The sequence below is a fragment of the Vombatus ursinus genome, unplaced genomic scaffold, assembly GCF_900497805.2.
Source record: "Vombatus ursinus unplaced genomic scaffold, bare-nosed wombat genome assembly UNPS02014778.1, whole genome shotgun sequence".
NCBI lineage: Eukaryota > Metazoa > Chordata > Mammalia > Diprotodontia > Vombatidae > Vombatus > Vombatus ursinus.
Window position 1 is genome coordinate 36,067,285 of NW_020954556.1, and position 8,957 is coordinate 36,076,241.

The window sequence follows — 8,957 nt, forward strand, 5'->3', positions numbered from 1 at the left end:
AAGGAAAGGAAAGGAAAGGAAAGGAAAGGAAAGGAAAGGAAAGGAAATATAATTCAGGAATAAGAAATTAGAGAAGTCAAGGCTATATAGAAACCTCATACCTACATACCATGAATATTTTATTTAAGAAGATAGTTGGAAGGTAATGGGCATAACATACCAAAAAACAAATTGATTCTATTTTTAACAGGAAATAACTGATTATTGATATAGCAGTCATTTCTAAATCAGTCCTCTGTGTGTATGATAGACCACCAACTTGTTAGAACAAAGATCAAAATCAGAACCAAAGTAGAAGAATAAAATGGAGAGAATATGATATATGATTGAGAGAAGTCCAGCCCTACCTCATTAAGGAAGCGGTTAAAACTAGAAAGGGAAAAAAGAAGAGAAATTGGCATGAGCTATTACCATTTCTGAATGAATGAATAAATGGATGGATGGATGGATGAATGGATGAATGAAAAAGCATTTTAAGTACTTACTATGTGCCAAGCACTGTTCTAAGTACTGAAAACATAAAAAGCAAAAATAGTCCCTGCCCTTAAGGAGTTTATATTCTAAAGGGGAAACAATATGCAAAGGTAAATGGTGGTCATGGAGGGGCACTTTGGTCTGTAAAGATATAAGAATGATGAGTGAGATAGTATGGAGCTACCTCATCCTGGAATAATAGAAGATTTCATTTGATCATTGTTCCAGAACTTGGGTGGTAGGATGAAGTGTGAGAACAGTGAAAGAAAGAATACCTCTATGAAAGTAAGGATATATAAAAGATGGCTGGTGAGTTGAGTAAAGTGAAGCATGCTGGGTCTTTTCCTGGAATAATGGTCTGAAAGAGATACTCAAGGTTAGGAAAGTGGGGTTCCAGGGCATAGGTTTCACTAGTGTGGGAAACTAGCAAAGCTGGATTCTTACAAGATTAGCAATGTGTTGTAGTAGGAAGTGTCCTGGATTTGGAATCAGGACCTGGGTTTGAATTCCAGCTCTGTTTACTACTTCTTATAGTGATGCTGGGCAAGTCAGTTTCCTCATCTGTAAAAATTAGCTTGACTAGATGTTTGCTAATATCCTTTTCAACTTTAAATCTAGAGCTCTTTAATACTTGGGCAGCTAGATGGCACTGTGGATAGAGCACCAGGCCTGCAGTCAGGAGAACCTGAGTTCAAATCTGTCCTCAAACACTAGCTGTGTGCCCCTGGGCAAGTCACTTAACACTGTTTGCCTCATCTGTAAAATGAGCTGGAGAAGGAAATGTCAGATCACTCCAGTATCTTTGCCAATAAAACCCCAAATGCAGTCATGACGAATCAGGCATGATGGAAACAAATGAACAACAAATAATACTAAGAAGGATATAAAAAAATACACAAAACAAATGGAGCAATGTTATCTTTTATTTTGTTAATGTTTGTAATTTTTAGCAAACAATAAATAATAGAATTCATTTTATTTTTGTTTGTATGTCTCTGGTGATGGTCACTAAGTTCAGAATAAATTTTTACAATAAAATAAAGAATCCTGCATCATCTTCCTGATACACAAGATGGGTTACTTGTTCCTGCTTGTCCTCAAATTTGGCGACTCCCAAGTACTTCAGCATTTCCTGCTCATCCATGCAGATTGTTTAGGCTATATGAGAAAAGATACCATCTGCCTATAATGTCAAAGCAGCTACAAACAGAGCAGTGTGTTCCCCATGCAAAAAGTGGAAGAAAATGATAATAACAATACAAAGACAATAGAATAATAACCCAGAAGAGCAATGGGATCCTCAGGATATTGCCCAGAAACTGAGTATTGTGATTGGAACAGTGCTAGTATCAAATAGATTATCAAAAGAAGTCAGGTTTGACATAAGACTACATGTTGAACCATTAAGCTCTGGCTATAATAGGCCTAATACATTACAGTAGTACTATTGTGTTACTATGTCATCCAAACCCTTAATACACTGTAGTTGGGTGAAAGGAGTGTTGAATAGATAAGATACCTAGATTCTAGTTTTCATTCTGCCAAGTACTGGCTGTATAACCTTGTGTAAATTGTTTAACCTCTTTGTGTCTTGGCCACTATAACTATAAAATGAAAGCAATGATAACCTGCTGGACTAGACTTGACCAGATAAATACTTAAAAACTCCTCAAGATCTATGAATCTGTGAGAATGTTTCCAGTTTGGGGATTTAATTGCCCCCTTGAGATAAATACTGAGATATGACAGCAAAAAAAAAAAAGACTAGAAATCAAAGAATATCAAGTGACCTACTTAACTCACATCACATACATAACATCCCAAGAAAGAAGTTAAAACTAGAACTTGAATTCCAGAACTATATCTATTATGCTGGCTTTCTCCTTCTAGGGCTTTAATCATGGATTAAAGAGTTAAGCCAAAGGCATGAAAATGAATAGTGATGGACTGCACTAGTTCCTGAACAGTGTTGCATTTGTTTTTGTTTTTGCTAGGAGAAAAAAGAAAAATGCACTGTTTAGTGAGATAAGAAAAATAAATCTACAAACCTCCAGCAGCCAACATGCCCCGTATCGAGCTAACAGGAATTCTGCCTGAAGTCCAGTGAAACCTACCAAAAGGAATGAAAAGGTTTTATTATTTTTTTTTAAGAAAAGGAGGAAAAGTATTACAAATTATTTGCTGCTCTCAAGAGAACCACTGAGTATTGCAAAACTTGATAATTACTGATTCATGACTGATTTAGGAAAAACATCAACTTAAGTAATCAGGTCAGGGCACTGCGGCTGACCACAGTGCTGCTGGCAGGAAACTCCTGCTTTCTTTCATCATTTCTCTCATTAATGTTTAACATTTTTACAGAATTTAGCTTTTAGCACATTATTGGTCTATTCTAGCAAACAATTAGGAACACAGAACCCACTGCATTACCTATCTACAAGCACCTAAACTTAGGATAATTTTTACTTCAAGCCTAACCAATAAAAGTTAGAAAGATATTAGGAAAATGTAGTACTCCTCTAATACTTACAGAATAAAATGTTTACAGGAATAGGACTTGGCAGCGGAACTAGCATGAGGTGCTGGGTCTTTCCCCAGGACTTGCCATCAGAGTGCCACTCCATACTTTGGAGTGCTGGTCATCCAACTGAATGTTCCACCTCCACCAGATTCTATGAAACCTACCACGAGTCCTATGACCCCTTCTCATGGCCTGCCTTCCCACCAGGACAGACTGAGCCTGACATATCACCTGGTCTTGGAACTGAAGTTATACAGGATGCTCATGATCAATGGAAAAATCAATGGAGGTGAGGGGGAGGAGGGTTTGGAGAGGAGTCATTCGCAAAAGCAGCAGCCATGGACCCTCCCTCCCAAATAATAAACTCAGCTGTAACTGTCTCCTCAGATCCTATCTTTCTTAGCCCTCCTTTCTCTGGAATCCCCTTAAGGAGTAGGCATTCTAGTTATCTCTACTGCTGCAATATTTCATAGAATCAAAGACCTAAAACTGAAATGGGCCTCAAAAACCATCTAGCCCAGATGCCTCATTTTATAGATGAAGAAACTAAGACCCAGAGAGGTGCTACTTCCTTAAGGTCACATAGGTCATGTAAGAAATAGAATTAGGAGCTCTCTCCTGATCCACACCGCCTCTGTCACCGTCACTCAGTAGGCTCTTCTCTTCCTTCAAAAGTTCTCTCTACCCTGTCCTAACCTTTGTTATGATCATCTATGAACCTCCAAGTCACTTTCTTTCCTCCCAAAAACATTCAATATACCTTACTTTTCTGCTCCAATCACTGTCCCAATCCATTTCATCAATCTCCTCATATCCTATGACCTGCGTCTCCAGTCCACTTCAAACACAAACAGGAGGAGTCAAACCACAGACACCCCTCCACCCGTACACATTCTCCCGACTGAATTTTGGCAGAATTCCTACTTGTGGCTCAGTGGGAGATAAGTTAAAAGACCAACTCTTTACTTTTCTATGAAGATTCTACAAACACATAGCACATAGCCCCTGTATATAAATTGGCAAGAAGAATATTATTTCTGTCTCCAAAGTGACACTACAACATTATAATCTGCTCACACTGATAGCAGTATGATCTCCATTGACTTTTATGGGCTTTACCTAAAACAAACAAACCTAATTTGGCTGACAGATAACAGGTTTATATTTAGTGGAAATGTGTTTCACCTAAATGTTTTCCCTGAGAAAAGCATCTATTTACAAGATAGGAGAGATTCAAAATAGCAGACTTCATTTACTTCCCCACCTAACTGAGTTCTATTTGCTTGAAGTTAGAGTCATTTGCTTAACAATAGAGTGTGGGGTCTATAGTCAAAAGGACTCATCTTCCTGAGTACAAATATGGCCCCAGACACTTACTAGCTGTGTGACTCTGGGCAAGTCACTTAACCTTGTTTGCCTCAGTTTCCTCATGTGTAAATTGAGCTAGAGAAGGAAATTGCAAACCACTCCAGTGTCTTTGCCAAGAAAACCCCAAAAGGCACCACAAAGTGTCAGACATGACTGAAAAACTACTAAACAACAAAAATATAATATCTCCAAACCTACACTAATGGAACAGAACAGCAGAATGGATAAACTAAAACACCAAATCACATAAAATAATCTATCTAAGCTTTTTCTTCACTTTACTGGCAATTTGCCACCCCATTATGTTTTCCTATTAAGCCAATATTAAATTGATTTTATCTTTCCTATGCTAGGTATGAGATGTTCCCCAGGATCATGCTGTATAGTGGGGAGACACTGACCTAAGTAGAAAACAATTCAATATGGATAATTCCCAATGTGAATTAAAAATTCAGAGTTGGTTATAGAAAGACTGTTGGTTAGTTCTCTGGATTTCTTGCAGCTATAGAGTCATACTGTGCTGCTGAGGAGGGTTGTCAGAGCACAGGCACCCTTATTTGCCCTTGACCCTGACTTGTGCAAGGAAATCTATTCTTTTATCCATTCCCTTGGCGCCATCCTTCTACAGGAATGGTTTTCCTTTCAAACCAAGTTATGGGAAATAACAAGAAGGAAAGTGGCAACAGCCTTTTTCCCAATATCAGCCCAGCTAGTTACAGTCAGACTTCTGACTCATTCATTGCCTAGAGAAAAATTCGAGAATTGGGAATTGTCTCTGCTTTGGAAACTGTGAAAAAATGAATAAATAATGATTTCTCCAATTCTAAGCCCCCGGCCAAAGAACCACTTTGGCAAAATGTTACAGTTGTAAATTGATCTCTCTTCTCTCCTTGGTGCTACTATATGGTTCCTCTCTTCTTCCTTTGAACAAGGATACGTCAAGATCAGCAATGCAATAGTTAAAAGGCAAACTAAAGAAAAGAATAAGCAAACTTTTAAGAAATGGAAATTTTGTAGTAAACAGGTATATGCCCTCTTGGGATGTAGACAGAAGAAAAGAGAAGAAATGGGAGAGAAGGTTTTAAAGATGCAGCAATCACCCAGACACTGTGCAAGATCAACCTGTACATCTGTGGTTGGTCCTGGAGTCTTGTACTGAGGATCTCATGACTGGAACTTCTTCCTTCCACAGCTTCCACTCCTCTTTTCCTGCTTCTCCACCCTACTCTGGTGCCAATCCTCCCTTGGCTCTCACAGGGATTTAGCTACTCATCCTCCCTTATACTGGGAAAGCAAATTCCACTTCCACCAGTCCTCAGCTGAAGGCAAACTCCCTGTGATATTGAGGATAGAGATACTGGTATGATTTCTGCAAGAACCATCAGGCATCCATCTCCAGCATCTTCATATCCCTGGCAAATCCATGATGGTGCTACACCTTGTAAGACATAATTTCATGTTCTTTCATTATATGAAGACAAGCAAGTTAACTGTTATCTCTTTTCCGATGTATAAATAGGAGACAAAATACCAAACACCTCCACAGGATTATTGAGAATAACAAATCAATCAAGTTAATGGGTATTTTTTGAGGACCTATTATGAGAATGCTAAGAATGGCACTTATATATTTCTTTCAGTTTTGAAAAAACATGTGTATATATGTGTGTGTGTGTGTGTGTGTGTGTGTGTGTGTATAGCCATTTGACCATCACATAAATTTTGTGAGTTAAGTGCAACAGGTATTATAATCTCCATTTAGAAGCAGTGTAGTATACTGATTAGAGCTCTAGAGTTGAGTCAGAAAGACTTGGATTCAAATCTTGCTTCAAACACTTACTAGCTCTTTGACCCTGAACAAGTTACTTAACCTCTCTAAGACTAAACTTTCTTCATCTATAAAAAGATGGGTTTTGGACTAAGTGACATCTAATGTCTCTTCCATCTCTAAATCTATGCTCTGTTTTGCAGATGGAAAAAACCAAACCTTAGAAACCAAACCTTGAATGATTTTTCCCAAGGTCATATAGCTATTTTCTTTGCAAGTATGGGACAGGTATTTATTTCCTATAAACAATAGAAATTCAAAACAGAAAGTATTCACAAGTGCTTATTGTCACAGAAACTTTAAAATGAGATTCAATAACTTATCTTTACCGCTTTAATCTTCCAGAAGATCTGAGACTTAAACCTCATTAAAAAATTAAACAGTGTGTCGGAAATGGGATACAAACCCCTATCTTCCTGACTTCAGGTCTTCCTTTGTTTCTATCACAATAAAGTGCCTCTACATGTCTCACACTGTGCTGGACACCATAAAAGATACAAATGACCTTGAAATACAATTCCCTCAAGGGGCTTATAGTTAGAGACCAAGACAAACACTTGGTGAAAAAGGAATAATATTATAGGAAATAAAGTGATAAGTTATGCAGAAAACAAGTAGCCTTGTACTATCTTCTCCTGTTGTTTTAGGTAAGTACAGTATATCCCTATCTCAATTAGACTTAAGAGCATGTACAATACCTGGTAGTTTACATTTACCAATGAATTATGTGATGTGGATTATAAGAACAACCAAATTCCAACCTCCTGCAAGAAACTTTTCCCAGTTTCCCTTAAAGCTAGTGCCTTCCATCTGAAATTATGTCCAATTCATTCTGTATGTATCATTTTTGCATAATTGTTTGCATGTTGTCTCCCTTGTTGGACTTGAAAGCAGGGACTGTTTTTGTCTTTCTTTCTATCCCTAGTGTTTAACACAGTACCTGGCATATTTTTGTTGTTCAGTAGTTTAAGCTGTGACTCTTGTGACTCCATTTGAAGTTTTCTTGACAAAGATACTGGAGTGGTCTACCATTTCCTTCTCCAGTTTACTTTAGAGACAAGGAACTGAGGCAAACAGGGTTAAATGACTTGCCCAGGATCACACAACTAGTAAGTTCTGAGGACAGATTTGAACTCAAGAAGGTGAATCTTCCTGACCTCAGGCCTACCCCTCTATCCACTGTGCCACCTAGCTGCCTACCTGGCAAATCATAGATGTTTAATAAATGCCTGTTGCTTTGACTTTACTTAAATAGAAGGTGGAGAGTTCTAAGTTATCCTAGAAAGGGATGAAGTGTGTAAGAAACAGAAATCATGACAGTTAAAGAAACTGAGAAATGGGAGAACAGGCTATTCAAAGAGGGTAGTGGAGGGTTGAAGTGGAAGAAAAGACTGTAAGATAGGTATCCAATGTACAGGGAAAGAGAGTGAGTTACGAGGAGCTACGTAATTGACAGCAACAAGAATCTGGATAGGATAGAGTGGATTTACAATTATTCAGAAGCCATCAACTTTCAGTTCTTCACTTACTACTTACAGGCTTTCCTTTTCCCTTCACTTCTAAACAGGGCTATACTTGGGAGAAGAGTAGTGCTACCACGCTTTGCTATAGAATAGGCAATTGCCCAAGGTTAGGAAGTTTACCAAGGCTGATAAAAACCAAATTCTGGTACAGATTAAGGGTACAGAAGAAGACCTATCCTTCACCCAGACAGCTAGTACCCTCAGTGCATATATAATGAGCCCATCTTCTTTTCCTAGTTTGTATTTCCTATATGACATCAAACTCCTATTCTTCTTAACAGTTACCTATTGATTGGTTATATGCTGCAGCCTGGTCACATCTGCCGTGAGCCTCTCCATTACCTTCTATGTGATACTCATCTTTAATTCATCAGAGATTGTTATATTTCATATAATGCCATAGAATGTTGGTAGTAAGATTGGCCTTTGTTTCCATAGAAATTTAAGCTTATGACTGTAGCTTTAGAATCTCCTAAAAACAGTCCAACCTCCTCTACTCCTGTTCAGCCCCAGCCCAACTTGTCCATCTAAATTCTTTGTCTTCTATGAACATACTGATGGATGATAAATTGTCCTTTGAAATATATTTCATAATCTAGATAATAGACATTCTTTATCCTCTTGTCTTTACCATGTAGGCAGTCAGGTCAATTTTTCTTAGGGAGTCACATATCTCTTGCTAAAGGTTCTGCATTTTTTCCAGGGCTTCATGCCTCTTGCACAATGACATACATAAACAGGAGAATCTGGAGGACCTCTCATACAAGGGAATCACTCTTTAACTTCAATGCTACCCTGGATCTCCTCTATCAGAATGGCAGACACTGTTGGGAAGCATTCTTCTCCCTGTTTCATGCTGCAGTTGATGTTTATGATCAGAGCATCACTGAATAGGGTTACTTCTGCTATGTCTTTCAAGAAATATTGAATGATGCTGATTTATGAAGGAGACACAACTTGTTGAAAAATAGTCTCCAAGAAGGCATTTTGCTCTACCTAATAAAATGTTCTTTCATAATCAACAAACAAGCACAATGGAATTTTATATTCTCTATATCTTTCACTCTTACTATATGTAAGGTTCAACTCTTGCTTACAAGTCAGACACAAAAACACCCAAAGGACATGGCAGTCTATATTAGATGCCTCATAGGGACTTTAGTCTGAGGCTAGGATCATTAAGAATGGCAGGTTCAGGACTGTAATACAGATGTCCTGATTATTAGTCCCACCTAACTGTGTG

At 38.1% G+C, this 8,957-nt stretch overlaps 1 long non-coding RNA gene across 1 annotated transcript; it reads right to left on the bottom strand.

Moving 5' to 3' along the window:
- Positions 1-1,463: 1,463 nt before the first annotated feature.
- LOC114045232 lies at positions 1,464-3,192 on the bottom strand. The gene is made up of 3 exons (XR_003569355.1): positions 3,005-3,192; positions 2,523-2,584; positions 1,464-1,632 (listed from the first exon to the last, which is right to left on the bottom strand). It is a non-coding gene; the product is annotated as an uncharacterized LOC114045232 (long non-coding RNA).
- Between the last annotated feature and the right edge of the window lie 5,765 nt (positions 3,193-8,957).